The 15,988-nt window shown below is 40.2% G+C and overlaps 1 protein-coding gene across 9 annotated transcripts in view; it reads left to right on the top strand.

Moving 5' to 3' along the window:
- Positions 1-15,988, top strand: part of GLIS3 (GLIS family zinc finger 3) — a 662,455-nt gene that overhangs the window by 377,903 nt on the left and 268,564 nt on the right. The window lies entirely within an intron of this gene.

The raw sequence follows: 15,988 nt of genomic DNA on the forward strand, positions 1-15,988 counted from the left end.
TGCATTTCTCTAATAATTAGTGATGTTGAGCATCCTTTCATGTGTTTGTTGGCAATCTGTATATCTTCTTTGGAAGAATGTCTGTTTAGATCTTCTGCCCAGTTTTGGATTGGGTTCTTTGTTTTTTGATATTGAGCTGCAGTTATATTTTGGAGATTAATCCTTTGTCAGTTGCTTTGTTTGCAAATATTTTCTCCCATTCTGAGGGTTGTCTTTTTGCCTTGTTTATGGCTTCCTTTGCTGTGCAAAAGCTTTTAAGTTTCATTAAGTCCCATTTGTTTATTTTTGTTTTTATTTCCATTTCTCTAGGAGGTGGGTCAGAAAGGATCTTGCCGTGATTTATGTCAAAGAGTGTTCTTCCTATGTTTTCCTGTAAGAGTTTGATACTGTCTGGCCTTACATTTAGGTCTTTAATCCATTTTGAGTTTATTTTTGTGCATGGTGTTAGGGAGTGTTCTAATTTCATTCTTTTCCATGTAGCTGTCCAGTTTTCCCAGCACCACTTATTGAAGAGGCTGTCTTTTCTCCATTGTGTATTCTGGCCTCCTTTATCAAAGATAAGGTGATCATATGTGCATGGGTTTGTCTCTGGGCTTTCTATCCTGTTCCATTGATCTATATTTCTGTTTTTGTGCCAGTACCATACTGTCTTGATTACTGTGGCTTTGTACTATAGTCTGAAGTCAGGGAGCCTGATTCATCCAGCTCCATTTTTCTTTCTCAAGATTGCTTTTGTTTTTTGGGGTCTTTTGTGTTTCCATATAAATTGTGAATTTTTTTGTTCCAGTTCTGTGAAAAATGCCAGTGGTAGTTTGATAGGGATTGCATTGAATCTGTAGATTGCTTTGGGAAGTATAGTCACTTTCACAATGTTGATTCTTCCAATCTAAGAATGTGGTATATCTCTCCATCTGTTTGTATCATCTTTAATTTCTTTCATCAGTGTATTATAATTTTCTGCATCCAGGTCTTTTGTCTCCTTAGGTAGGTTTATTCCTTGGTATTTTATTCTTTGTCTTGCAGTGGTAAATGGGAGTGTTTCCTTAATTTCACTTTCAGATTTTTCGTCGTTAGTATATAGGAATGCAAGAGATTTCTGTGCATTACTTTCGTATCCTGCTACTTTACCAAATTGATTAGCTCTAGTAGTTTTCTGGTAGCATCTTTAGGATTTTCTATGTATACTACCATGCCATCTGCAAACAGTGACAGCTTTACTTCTTCTTTTCCGATTTAGATTCCTTTTATTTCTTTTTCTTCTCTGAGTGCTGTGGCTAAAACTTCCACAACTATGTTGAATACTAGTGGTGAGAGTGGGCAACCTTGTCTTTTTCCTGATTTTAGGGGAAATGGTTTCAGTTTCTCACCGGTGAGAATGATGTTGGCTGTGGGTTTGTCATATATGGCCTTTATTATGTTGAGGTACATTCCCTCTATGCCTACTTTCTGGAGAGTTTTTATCATAAATGCACTTTGAATTTTATCAAAGGCTTTTTATGCATCTATTGAGATTATCATATGGTTTTTAACCTTCAGTTTGTTAATATGGTGTATCACATTTATTGATTTGCATATATTGAAGAATCCTTGCATTCTTGGGATAAACCCCACTTGATCATGGTGTATGATCCTTTTAATGTGCTGTTGGTTTCTGCTTGATAGTATTTTGTTGAGGTTTTTGCATCTATGTTCATCAGTGATATCGGTCTGTAGTTTTCTTTTTTTGTGACTTGTTTGTCTGGTTTTGCTATCAGGGTGGTGGTGGCCTCGCAGAATGAGTTTGGGAGTGTTCCCCCCTCTGCTGTATTTTGGAAGAGTTTGAGAAGCGTAGGTGTTAGCTCTTCTCTAAATGTTTGATAGAATTTGCCTGTGAAGCCATTTGGTCCTGGGCTTTTGTTTGTTGGAATATTTTTAATCACAGTTTCAATTTCACTGTTTGTGATTGGTCTGTTTGTATTTTCTATTTCTTCCTGTTTCAGTCTTGGAAGGTTGTACTTTTATAAGAATTTGTCCATTTCTTCCTGGTTGTCCATTTTACTGGCATAGAGTTGCTTGTAGTAATCTCTCATGATCCTTTGTATTTCTTCAGTGTTAGTTGTTACTTCTCCTTTTTCATTTCTAATTCTGTTGATTTGAGTCTTCTCCCTTTTTTTCTTGATGAGTCTGGCTAATGGTGTATCAATTTTATTTATCTTCTCAAAGAACCAGCTTTTAGTTTTATTGACCTTTGCTATCATTTTCTTCATTTCTTTTTCATTTATTTCTGATCTGATCTTCATGATTTCTTTCTTTCTGCTAACTTTGGGTTTTTCTTTTTGTTCTTCTTTCTCTGGTTCCTTTAGGTGTAAGGTTAGTTTGTTTATTTGAGATTTTTCTTGTTTCTTGATGTAGGATTATATTGCTATAAACTTTCCTCTTAGAACTGCTTTTGCTGCATCCCATAGGTTTTGGGCTGTCATGTTTTCATTGTCATTTATTTCTAGGTTTTTTTTTTCCTCTTTGATTTCTTCAGTGATCTCTTGGTTATTTAGTAGCGTATTGTTTAGCCTCCATGTGTTTGTATTTTTTACAGGTTTTTTCCTGTAATTGATATCTAGTCTCATAGTGTTTTGGTCGGAAAAGACACTTGATAGGATTTCAATTTTCTAAATTTACCAAGGCTTCATTTTTGACCCAATATATGGTCTATCCGGGAGAATATTCCGTGACCACTTGAGAAGAAAGTGTATTCTGTTGTTTTAGGATGGAATGTTCTATTAATATCAGTTAAGTCCATCTTGTCTAATGTGTTGTTTAAAGCTTGTGTGTTCTTATTTATTTTCATCTTGGGTGATCTGTCCATTGGTGAAAGTTGGGTGTTAAAGTTCCCTACTATTATTGTGTTACTGTCAATTTCCCCTTCTGTGGCTGTTAGCTTTTACCTTATGTATTGAGGTGCTCCTGTGTTGGGTGCATAAATATTTACAATTGTTATATCTTCTTCTTGGATTGATCCCTTAATCATTGTATAGTGTCTGTCTTTGTCTCTTGTAATAGTCTTTATTTTAAAGTATCTTTTGTCTGGTATGAGAATTGCTACTCCAGGTTTCATTGTATAGTGATTCTTTGTATAGTGTCTGTCTTTGTATAGTGTCATTGTATAGTGTCTTTCTTTGTCTCTTGTAATAGTCTTTATTTCAAAGTATCTTTTGTCTGGTATGAGAATTGCTACTCCAGGTTTCTTTCGATTTCCATTTGCATGGAATATCTTTTTCTATCCCCTCACTTTCGGTCTGTATGTGTCCCTAAGTCTGAAGTGGGTCTCTTGTAGACAGCATATATATGGGTCTTGTTTTTGTATCCATTCAGCCAGTCTTTTGGTTGGAGCACTTAATCCATTTACATTTAAGTTAATTATCGATATGTATGTTCTATTACTATTTTCTTAATTGTTTTGGCTTTGTTTTTGTAGGTCCTTTCCTTCTGTTGTGTTTCCTGCCTAGAGAAGTTCCTTTAGCATTTATTGTAAAGCTGGTTTGGTAGTGCTGACTTCTCTTAGCTTTTGCTTGTCTGTAAAGGTTTTAATTTCTCCGTCAAATCTGAATGAGGTCCTTGCTGGGTAGAGTAATGTTGGTTGTAGGTTTTTCCCTTTCATCACTTTAAATAGGTCCTGCCACTTCCTTCTGGCTTATAGAGTTTCTGCTGAAAGATCTGCTGTTAACTTTACAGGGATTCTCTTGTATGTTGGTTGTTGCTTTTCCCTTGCTGCTTTTAATATTTTTTCTTTGTATTTAATTGTTGATAGTTTGATTAATATGTGCCTTGGCGTGTTTCTCCTTGGATTTTTCCTGTATGGGACTCTCTGCACTTCCTGGACTTGATTCACTATTTTCTTTCCCATGTTAGGGAAGTTTTCAACTATAATATCTTCAAATATTTTCTCAGACCCTTTCTTTTTCTCGTCTTCTGGACCTCTATAATTTGAATGTTGGTGCGTTTAATGTTATCCCCGAGGTTTCTGAGACTGTCCTCAATTCTTTTCATTCTGTTTTCTTTATTCTGCTCTGTGGTAGTTATTTCCACTGTTTTATCTTCCAGGTCACTTATCTGTTCTTCTGCCTCAGTTATTCTGCTATTGATTCCTTCTAGAGAATTTTTTATTTCATTTATTATGTTGTTCATCATTGTTTGTTTGCTCTTTAGTTCTTCTAGATCCTTGTTAAATGTTTCTTGTATTTTCTCCATTCTATTTCCAGGATTTTGGATCATCTTTACTATCATTACTCTGAATTCTTTTTCAGATAGACTGCCTATTTCCTCTTCATTTGTTTGGTCTGGCGGGTTTTTACCTTGCTCCTTCATCTGCTGCGTATTTCTCTGTCTTCTCATTTTGCTTAACTTACTGTGTTTGTGGGTCTCCTTTTCGCAGGCTGCTGGTTTGTAGTTCCCATTGTTTTTGGTGTCTGCCCCCAGTGGGTAAGTTTGGTTCAGTGGCTTGTGTAGGCTTCCTGGTTGAGGGGACTGGTGCTTGTGTTCTGGTGGATGGTGCTGGATCTTGCCTTTCTGGTGGGCAGGGCTTTGTCTGATGGTGTGTTTTGGTGTGTCTGTGAACCTAGTATGATTTTAGGCAGCCTGTCTGCTGATGGGTGTGGTTGTGTTCCTGTCTTGCTAGTTGTTTGGTATGGGGTGTTCAGCACTGGAGCTTGCTGGCCGTTGGGTGGAGCTGGGTCTTAGCGTTGAGATGGAGATCTCTGGGAGAGCTCTCGCCGATTGATATTACGTGGGCCGGGTGGTCTCTGGTGGTCCAATGTCCTGAACTTGGCTCTCCCACTTCAGAGGCTTAGGACTGACACCAGGCCAGAGCACCAGGACCCTGTGAGCCACATGGCTCAGAAGAAAAGGGAGAAAAAAAAAAAGAAAAATAAATAAATAAATAAAATTAAATTAAATAATTAAAATAAAAAAGAATTATTAAAATAAAAAATCTTTACAGTAATAATAATAATTTAAAAAAGAGAGCAACAAAACCAAGAAACAAATCCACCAGTGATAATAAGTGCTAAATTCTATACTAAGATAAACAGAAAAATCAGAAACTAGTCAGTCGCATACAGCAAACCCCAAGTCTACAGTTGCTCCCAAAGTCCATCGCCTCAGTTTTGGAATGATTCATTGTCAATTCAGGTATTCCACAGATGTAGGGTACATCAATTTGATTATGGAGATTTAATCCATTTTTCCTGAGGCTGGACAGAGAAATTTCCCTGTCTCTTCTTTGTTTGCACAGCTCCGGGGGTTCAGCTTTGATTTTGGCCCTGCCTCTGCATGAAGGTCGCCCTCAGGCATCTGTTCCCGCCCAGACAGGACGGGGTTAAAGCAGTGGCTGATTAGGGGGCTCTGACTCACTCAGGCTGGGGGGAAGGTGGGGTATGGTAGTTATAATTGGAACGTGGGGCTAGCCTGGTGATTGCAGAGGCCGGTGTGACGTTGCGACAGCCTGAGGAGTGCCGTGTGTTCTTCTGGGGAAGTTGTCCCTGGATCTTGGGACCCTGGCAGTGGTGTGTTGCTCCCGGGATGGGTGTGGATAGTGACCTGTGCTTGCGCATAGGCTTCTTGGTGGCTGCAGCAGCAGTGTTAGCGTTTCATGCCCGTCTCTGGTGTCTGAGCTGATAGCCGTGGCCCGCACCCATCTCTGGAGCTCGTTTAGGTGGTGCTCTGAATCCCCTCTCTTTGCGCACCCCGAATGAATGGTCTGTTGCCTCTTAGACAGGTCCAGACTTTTTCCTGGACTCCCTCCCGGCTAGCTGTGGCTCACTAGCCCCCTTCAGGCTGTGTTCACACAGCCAACCCCAGTCCTCTCCCTGGGATCCGACCTCCGAAGCCTGAGCCTCAGCTCCTAGCCCCCACCTGCCCCGGTGGGTGAGCAGACAAGCCTCTCGGGCTGGTGAGTGCTGGTCGGCACTGATCCTCTGTGGGAATCTCTCTGCTTTTCCCTCTGCCCTCCTGTTGCTGCGCTCTCCTCCGTGGCTCCAAAGCTTCCCCCCGCCCACCCCCTGTCCCCGCTAGTGAAGGGGCTTCCTAATGTGTGGAAACTTTTTCTCCTCCACAGCTCCCTCCTAGAGGTGCAGGTCCCATCCCTATTCTTTTGTCTCTGTTTTTTTCTTTTTTCTTTTGCCCTACCCAGGTACGTGGGGATTTTCTTGCCTTTGGGGAAGTCTGAGGTCTTCTGCCAGCATTCAGTAGGTGTTCTGTAGGAGTTGTTCCACATGTAGGTATAGTTTTGATGTGTTTGTGGGGAGGAAGGTTATCTACACATCTTACTCTTCCACCATCTTGAAGTTCCCCCCCTAAAAGTTTATTCCTAAGAGGAAGAAACACAGCTTCTCATTTTATCCCCCCTTCCTTTGTTCCATCTTCTTTTGAATTGGAAGCATAACAAATTTTGTTTTTATACTGGAATCTTGATTAGGACGTATACGTTTTTCTCCTATCACGCATAGTTATATACAGTAAGATGTTAGTAAATCAGTGCTGATAAGCACTGCCATGTTTCAATTGCTGCCTGCATGATACTGTTACTCAGGGATGCAATTATTTCCCTTGGTTTTGACAAAGATTTCAACTGTGATATTCACAGAGCACAAACATATCCTAAGACACTGTAGTGCGTTAGAAATCTTTCCAGAGGAGGACTCAAGCTTCTGCCTGGGGCTCCCATTCTGACTCTCTCCTCTGTTTTTGGATGTTTGTTTATATTTAGATATTAGCTGATTATGCACATGAAGTGGCATTTAAGAAGCATGAATCATTCTATCTAGTGATCGTAATTAACAGGGATTTCTAGGAATATTTTTGCCTTCATTTTCAAGTTTGAGAATATAAAGAAATGGAGGGCAATTCATCGTTAGTCATTTTATTGGTAATGGTGGTGGAGGCACTTGTTTATAATAGCTTCAAGAGGGAAATAGAGGTGGTTAATTTACTATAGAATTTTATTGCACACCTACTATGTTCAGTTCACTGTTGAGAATACAGAGATGCATCAGATACAGAGCCTGCCAGTGAGGAGTTTATAGTCTAGTTGAGGAAGTAGATCAGTCAGGATAGGCTGGCTGCTATACCAGACCCCTAAATATCAGTGGCTTATACACTGAGCTTATTTTATTGATATTTATTTCCAGTCAAAGTATATTTCCAAGTTTGGGGCTTTCCTTGTTTCATCCAGAGACACTTGCTCTGTCTACCTTTGACTTCATTGTCTGGCAGATCTACAGTATTCTCTCCATTTAACTAGATAAGGAGCAAAGGAAAGGTAGATTATACATGGGAGGTCTGAAAATGGGTAAGTCCCTTCTATTCACGTCCCACTGGCTAGAAGTGAGGCACATGGTCAAATGTTGGTGCAAGGGAGGCTGAGAAATGTAGCCCAACTTACTGAACAGCTGACAGCCTCTGCCACCAGAGATAAGAATGTGCAACAGAGGAGAAAGTGTTGGATGTGGTAAGGACAGAGTGGGAAAGCCCGGGAGAGAGGAACTAGATGCTTAAGAATATTTTGAAAAGAAATCAAGTGGGTCATTTTGTACCAGTTGTGTCTGGCAGTCACATTCCCACATAGCATGGTAATCCTCAGTGCCATGTTGGAATTTGAGTGCCTGGCCTGCATTGAATATGAAGCTTGTTGTATAACCCAAGAACAGCTAAGGGATCCATGGTGGCCAGTCAGTTCTGAAGCAGACTCTACTGTCCTGACCAAGAGCCAGCCAGGCAAATCTGGAAAAACGCCCTGTGGGGTGGAAACCCTGCCTATGGAAATACAGTTGCCCTATGGAGCTGCGTGTGTAAACAGACTGTGAAAGACAAACAGAGCCACCTCAAACAGCCTTTTTTCCATAGGCTGTTTCTTCAGAAATGAAAGGAGTATGAAGGTTGTATGATGTAGCATAGGAAGATCCAACAGAAGGACTTGTAGGTATTGCTGCTGACCAGCCTTGTGTCATTTGCCCCTTGCTTTTTCTCAGCCTCGATATTTGCAATATATCCTAACGTCCCTAGATTTCCCCCCATTGGCGACTATGGAATTTCAGGTTTCAGCCAACTATGAGATATGTCTTATTCAGGGCCAGGATTAGAGTTAGAAATCTAAGGCAGTGCCAAAAGCTCATCAATCAAGATCAATAAAATTTTACTGTAAGATTTGAAGTAATCAATATTAATACAGAAAAATCCATAGTGGACAAAACATCAAAATTTTAAATAGAATAAGAACATTATTACTAATTTTTCTTTCTGCCTCAGCTCCTGCATGACTTAGCACTGTACTCTTTGTGATCTTGTCTTTATTTAAAATCTTAATATTTTATTCATAGTGGATTTTTTTGTAATGATATTGGTTACTGAAAATATTGCATCAAAGTATTACTTATCTTGATTACTGAGTTTTTGGAGGCCCGTTAAATTGTGTATCTAAGGCAGATGCCTCCCAGCTAACCTTAGTCTGAGCCCTGGCCTACTTACTTCTGTGTCCCCAGTGTATAGCACAATGACTGAGATATAGTAGATACTCGGGAAATGCTTACAAATGCAGGAATGCTGGAAAAAATAATGGATAAACTAACAGATGAGGTGTCTTGAAATTGGAATACAGGATAGTTTTGGAATTATAGTGCACAGTTTCCAGGTGAATCATAAGGCCGGTTTTCATAGATGCCCAGTACGCTCAGAGTCCTTAGGTCTTAGTAGCAGGCAGATTCTTGCATGGACATTTTTACAACAGCATTTTTCCAAATGCATCCTTGTTTGTAATCTTAAATGATTGTGCATATTTTTCATCTTTTAGGATGAGAGTATTCATAGTGTTCTGTATTTTATCAACAAATATCTGTGGAATACCTAGTTTTTCTTTTTTTCTTCTCTCATTATTATTATTTTTTTTTTGGTAGGGCAATGTTTATGTTTATGAGCAGCTATGAGTCATTGAATTTTCCTTGTGTGTTTGTTGCTTCTAATGATCCCAGCAGTCTTTTGAGGTAGTGTCTTAAATGTTTGTTTTTATTTTTTTAAATCCTCTTTCAAAGGCGGAAATAGAGGCTGATCTTGGGTTTGAGTGGTAAAGCTAGGGTTTCAATTTAGGTTTCTCCGGCTCCATAGCCCATGCTCTTCCCAGCACTGAGGACATGCCTGGGAATAAAGGCACTTCCTTGGTTGTGACTTGAACTGTGTCCCAAAGGCAGAGGAACAGGGTGAGGACTTTGAAATTGCCCTGACCTCTGCTGATTGGAGAAACTTTCCTGGAGAGGCAGATAAGAAAATCCCATCAATGGAACAAGTTGCTCCAGGTCTGCAGAAGTTTCAGGATTGCTTGGTCTCCCTTTTTTGCTTTCTTCACTTTGGTTTGCAGATACTGCAGTTTAGGAAAGCAACATACCTTTCAGAGCAAGCACAGGGCAAGCATCCAGGGAGTCTTTCTCCTAGTCAGGCTTTGACAGGGATTTTAAGCAAGTCAAACTCTCTGGGCTTCAATCTTTTCTTCTGTGAAGAGGGAATAATTCTAATACCTGCCACTTACCACCTTTATTGACAATTGTTGAAAAGATATAAAGAAAAAAGTATTTGCAAGTTATAAGTGTTACCTATACAAAATTTGAATGTTTGGAATTTGTTCCAAAAGCAATATGACCCTATTTTGGGGGATCAAAGAAGGTAAAGACATAAGCTTAAACAAACTGCAGTGGGACATGGGTGCAAGAAAACCACCTTTAATATGAAATATATTGTTTGCATTAAACTGCTTTACATTTGAAGAGTCTGAGTATCACAAAGACTTGGTTCAATTTAACAATTTCCTAAAGAAACAAGACTACATTTTTAGCAAATGGCCTGGAATTTTTTTTTTTTTAAAGAAAAGAAAGCTTAATAGTTTTCTAGGGGGAAATGGAGGGTATTTCAAAGCACACATTTCTCTTATTCAGGACTTTCAATGCCCTCTCTGAGCTGTGAAGTAGCTAAACACATTTTTAGTAGCTTCACTGAAAGAAAGTACAGCCTGGAGCCAAGAGCTTTCATGCCAAACTTTAAGCTACAGCAGATTTTTTAAGTCATGTTAGAAACCTCCAAAAGAGGAGGGATTATAATGAAAAATGTTGACCTGTCCTTAACTTAACAGCAGGAATGGCAGCAGTACAATAATAATGATTTCTCTACTGTATTACTCCCAGCCTGGCTGAAAAGGATCTCTTGGTTTCCTTTTGTGGTCAAAAGATGGAGCTATAAATGGGACAGCTAGATGTATATCAGGCACCCTGTGGCAGGAGTCTTATGCACTGCTGGAGCTATTATTGGGGCTACATAGATCTCCAGAGAGTCCTGGGGCCATGCAAGAAGAATTACATGGTTACAGAATCATAAGATTTGGAAGGGAACTCAAGTTGTCTGGATCAGTGGTTGCTAGACTGGGTTCTACTGAACCCAAGAGTTCCACAGAAGGATGGGGCAGGGCAGGGCAGGTGGGAGCAGGCTCTGTAGAAGCTTCTGGTGGAGTGGAACCATGCAAGTAGGGGCAGGATGCTCCATACCCCTATTTTAGCCAAAGCAGATTTGCTTCATATGCTTTATATATAGTTTGGCATGAAATTATATTTGCAAAAAGGGTTGCATTGATAAAAATAATTTTAAGACTACTGATCTGGTATAACTTTCTCTTAGTCCAGGAATTTCCTTTACAATAACCTAGAACAGAAGTAATTCCTTCTCAACTTACCTAGCTCTAGTGATGGGGAACTGTATCAGTCAGTCAGGGCCCACTGAAAAGACCACAATCACACCAGTCATTTTAACAGAGAGAATTCAATGTAAAGAATTGTGATTCTTAATAATTCCAAACAATTTTTTTTGCGGTACGCGGACCTCTCACTGTTGTGGCCTCTCCCGTGGCGGAGCACAGGCTCCGGACGCGCAGGCTCAGCGGCCATGGCTCACAGGCCCAGCTGCTCCGCGGCATGTGGGATCTTCCCGGACCAGGGCACGAACCCATGTCCCCTGCATCGGCAGGCAGACTCTCAACCACTGCGCCACCAGGGAAGCCCCTCCAAACAATTTTTAACAATTCCAAACTAGGTATGGGAAAAATGAAAAAGTTAAAAGAAGGGGAGGAAGTAACTGTGGGAAGTAGCTGTCACCCCTTGAAACAGGAACAAAGAGAAGAGGTCAGAATTGTTAAAATTTAGGAGCTTGGAGAAGGCTCCCAGGGAGCTGGGAACCAGGTCTCTGAGGAGGAAATTCTGAGCTGATGAGGCTGGTTCTGGGCTTGTTGGAAAAACTACAAATTGGGATTAATTACTGTGGCTAAGGTGAAGGCCTGCTCCTAGGGTAATCCTGACAAGAACAGAAGAACCTGGAAGGAGCCAGCCCTTTCTCCCTCCTCCAGTTTTCCTCTAGCACTCCCTATTGGTAGAGGCTAACAGGGAACCACCTGGCAAAGGAGAAATGAATTGCAGCTTCCCAGCTTTAGCAGCACAAAGCATAGCAAAGAAGGGCGGTTTTGAAGCTGAGATGCAATACCTTAATAACCAACATAGGAATATACCCTTTCTCAATGTATCCTAGTGTATTGTTTTTTTTGTTTGTTTGTTTTTGTTTTTAACATCTTTATTGGAGTATAATTGCTTTACAATGGTGAGTTAGTTTCTGCTTTATAAAAAGTGAATCAGCTACACATATCCCCATATCCCCATATCCCCTCCCTCTTGCATCTCCCTCCCACCCTCCCTATCCCACCCCTCCAGGTGGTCACAAAGCACTGCGCTGATCTCCCTGTGCTATGCAGCCTAGTGTATTGTTGAATCAGCTTTAAGTGAGAAACAAAGAAGCAGACTAGTAAACAAAAACCCTTTCCATTTTGGAGGGAATTTATCCTTCCTTCCCAGGTTTTCTTTTCTCCAGGCCAAATATACCCAGTCCCTTCAGCCTGCCTCAAGGACATGTGTAGACATTTTGGTTGTCATCCTTTGGATACCTCCCAGTTTGTCAGCATCTCTTTTAAATATGGTTCTCAATTTATTGGTACCTACTGAAAGCCTTAAGAATGTGCATACGTTTTTTCTTAGCACTTCCACTGCTAGGAATTTATCATTATGAAGTTTTCATAGTCTGCATAAAAATTTAGCTATAAGGGTATTAATTTCAATGTTGATCATTTTTTAAAACTTTGGAAAACCATAAATGTTCAAGAATAGGGGATTGGTTGTACTGTACAGTACTCAGCAGGTATTATAAATGATGATGAAGAAGAAAATTTAACAATATGAAAACAAAGTCACATTGTCTTTTTAGGTAAAAAAGTCAGGTTATGAAATGGCTTACACATACATACATACATACACATTAAAAAAAGATTGGGAGGATATATACTAAATATCCAGCATATGATTGGTCATTATTTTGAGATGGAGATATAATGGACAGTTTTAATTTTCTTCTTTCTAGTTATCTGTTTGTTTTTTTTTTTGTTGTTTGTTTTTGTGGTACGCGGGCCTCTCACTGTTGTGGCCTCTCCCATTGCGGAACACAGGCTCCGGACGCTCAGGCTCAGCGGCCATGGCTTATGGGCCCAGCTGCTCTGCGGCATGTGGGATCTTCCCGGACCAGGGCACGAACCCATGTCCCCTGCATCGGCAGGCGGACTCTCAACCACTGCGCCACCAGGGAAGCCCCTAGTTATTTGTATTTTAAACTTATTTTCCAATTAAAATATATTTCCTTTTGTAATAAACCGAGAGGTAATCTGGTGCACAGACTGGAGTTTAAGACTTTATAGGTATCTTTTGACTAACACATAATGGAATTACAGTTTCCCTTCATCTGAAAAACATAGTTCTATTAAGACAACCTAAGATTGCACTCTTTTTTTCTTTTTTGCAATGATATTACTTTGTTTCTCCATTGTAAGGTTTTAATCATTTAAAATTCAATATTTTTTTAATATGAGGATCATGGTTCTCATGGGATAGTAGGTAGAACCTATTAATCAAGCTTTCCTCACCCTCTACAGATCTAAAATGTATTTTTAATCAACTTTATTGGATTTTAATTTACATTCAGTAAAATGTACTCTTTTTTTAAAAATTTATTTATTATTTATTTTTGGCTGTGTTGGGTTTTCGTTTCTGTGCGAGGGCTTTCTCTAGCTGCGGCAAGCGGGGGCCACTCTTCATCGCGGTGCGTGGGCCTCTCACTATTGCGGCCTCTCCCGCTGCAGAGCACAGGCTTCAGACGTGTAGGCTCAGCAGTTGTGGCTCACAGGCCCAGTTGCTCCGTGGCATGTGGGATCTTCCCAGACCAGTCGAACCCGTGTCCCCTGCATTGGCAGGCAGATTCTCAACCACTGCGCCACCAGGGAAACCCTAAAATGTACTCATTTTTAAGTGTAAAGTTCCATGAGATTTGACTAATGCATTCACCTGTGAAACCGCCACTCCAGTCAATATGTAGAATATTTCCATCACTCTGCTAAGTACCCTTGTGTCAGTTTGCAGCCAACGCCTCTGTCAACTCTGGATTGAGATAACCACTTCTTTGCTTTCTGTTACTGTAGATTAGATTTGCCATTTTAATCATTTGACAGAAATGGAATCATCCAGTATGTACAATTTGCTCCTAGCTTCTTTTGTGCAGTATAATGTCCTTGAGATTCATTTATTATCATATACTGAAGTAGTTCATTCCTTTTTATTGCTGAGTAGTATTGCATTTATATGAATATATCATAGTTTGTCTGCCCATACACTTGATGGGCTTTTCAGTTGGGGCTATTGTGAATAAAGCTTCTGTGAACATCCTAAAATCTTTTAAAAACCTATATCTAAGACTATGTTAGCTCCTATTTAATATCTTTTATTTGGTTTATTTCCATCATGTCAGCTCATGTCAGCCTTTTAAAAGCTAGTTCTATCATCTAATGTATTTGTCATTCTTCTCATCATGTGCCAACTACTTATTTGATGAATATGGCTTTTATATCTTCATTGTGAAATTGCATCAGTAGAAAGATTGCTGAAGCAGTCAGGAAGCTATAAACCTCCTCCTGTGTGTCTTTGAGAAAGTCTCTTAAACAAAAACTTAAGTGTCTGTATCTGGAGAATCAAGAAGATTGCTGTAGATGATCCTCTTAGATTGGCTTTAGCTCCAGAATTCTGTGGTTTGGTGAAAATGCCTGATTACCAAATAGAGGCAAAATCACATTTACCAAGATCGTGTTTACTTTGTAGATGACACAGATGACTGAGACCACGTGACTAAAATGTAACTAGATCCTATGTGTGATCCTATGTTGATGATTTTAACTAATGCTATCTAAGAAAATGTCTTGGTACAGGGATAGGGCCCTAAACATGGCTCTTCATGGTGATGGCATTTCCAAATCATTGGAATATGGAAAACAAATCTCCTATGATGTAATAAGGCATCAAGGTATAAAATATAGACCATAAGAGAATATAATCCAATTGGGTAACCTCCATATCTGACAAAGGAGGAAAGGAGTTTAGAGATTGACAGCTGATAAGAAATGTAGAACTGGGACTGAAATGTGGCCGAATCTCTCAAGGTTATGGGGTTTGTAACACCAATCATCAAGAAAGAATTATCAGGAGTAGTTGAGTGTATTTAGAGGTATATAAACCACAAAAGGCTTAGAAATTAAGTGTTTAGAAAAGAAAACTAAATTCCTGGAATTTCTGTGACAAATCCTGGGTGATGAGGATGCCCAGTCATGGCTTAGGTGGAGCAGTTTCAACCTGAAACCAAAGTATTTGGGGAGACCTATATTGAAATGGCTCTGCTCCTCTGGAGACTCCTGATTCATGACATTGATTATCCTCACTCTGGGGCTAGCTCAATGGTAAATTAGCAAGAAGACTCTGTTCCCTTGGATTGGGGAGGAAGGAGGAACCAGCCAGCTGGAAGGGAGATGGAGAGATAGAAATGCCAGAGAGTGGGGCAAAATGATTGTAGCATGCTCCTTATGCAAATTTGAGTGAATAAAACTGTAAACCTGCCCCTTGGCTCTCGGTTTGAATAATGGTATTCTGCAAGTTACTTCTTCAATGACTATTTTGTGTTCTGCATTTTAAGCAGGGGTTTATGTACTTACACACATCAGACACACACAGTTCAACCACTGAGCACCTCCTATATGTCAGGTGCTGCTTCGTATACCTTGCATGTTTTGGTTTACTCAAACTTCCCATTAATTCTGTAAAGTAGATGCTCATTATTATTCCCATATCATGAATTAAGAAACTGAGGCAGAGAGAAGTTAATTCCTTTAAGGAGTAAGGATTTGAACCTTGGCAGTCTGACTCCAGGATTTACATTCTGAACCACCATGTTATGTTGCTCTATACCTTGTATGCCCTGGTCAGGATTGGGGAAGAGTGCTGTGTTACCCAGTAGAGGCCATCCTGAGTTTCTGCTTTGTGGCTGTGAATTGTATTTCTCAGCCAGCTTTGCTCATGTTGTCATACCCTGAGAGTCTGTCTATCAGCTTTTTCAGCCTGGGAGTAGAGATGCAGGCTCCTCTTATGAGTGAGTCCCAAAGTGTGGTAGTTCATGTTTTTTTTTGAATGACCTGGGTGCTCGTTCTTAGGCCCCACCTAAGATCTTCTGACTCTGAAACTTTCAAGGTGAAACCTGACAGTTAGAAGGTGTAACACATTCGTGGGTGATTTGGGTGTACACAGAAGTTTGAGAACAGCTGTTTAAGCATCCTGTATTTAGATGATTTTTAATCAATTCTCTTTTGCATTATCATTCTTGTAAATCAGTCCAGATGGAATGTATCTCTATCTCCACTGTACTATAGAAATCTGGTGGTGAGGGCTTCCCTGTTGGTGCAGTGGTTGAGAGTCTGCCTGCCGATGCAGGGGACACGGGTTCGTGCTCCAGTCCGGGAGGATCCCACATGCTGCGGAGCGGCTAGGCCCGTGAGCCATGGGCGCTGAGCCTGCGCGTC

Source organism: Monodon monoceros, unplaced genomic scaffold (genome assembly GCF_005190385.1).
Source record: "Monodon monoceros isolate NGI ecotype Baffin Bay Population unplaced genomic scaffold, NGI_Narwhal_1 Super_Scaffold_5, whole genome shotgun sequence".
Classification (NCBI taxonomy): domain Eukaryota; kingdom Metazoa; phylum Chordata; class Mammalia; order Artiodactyla; family Monodontidae; genus Monodon; species Monodon monoceros.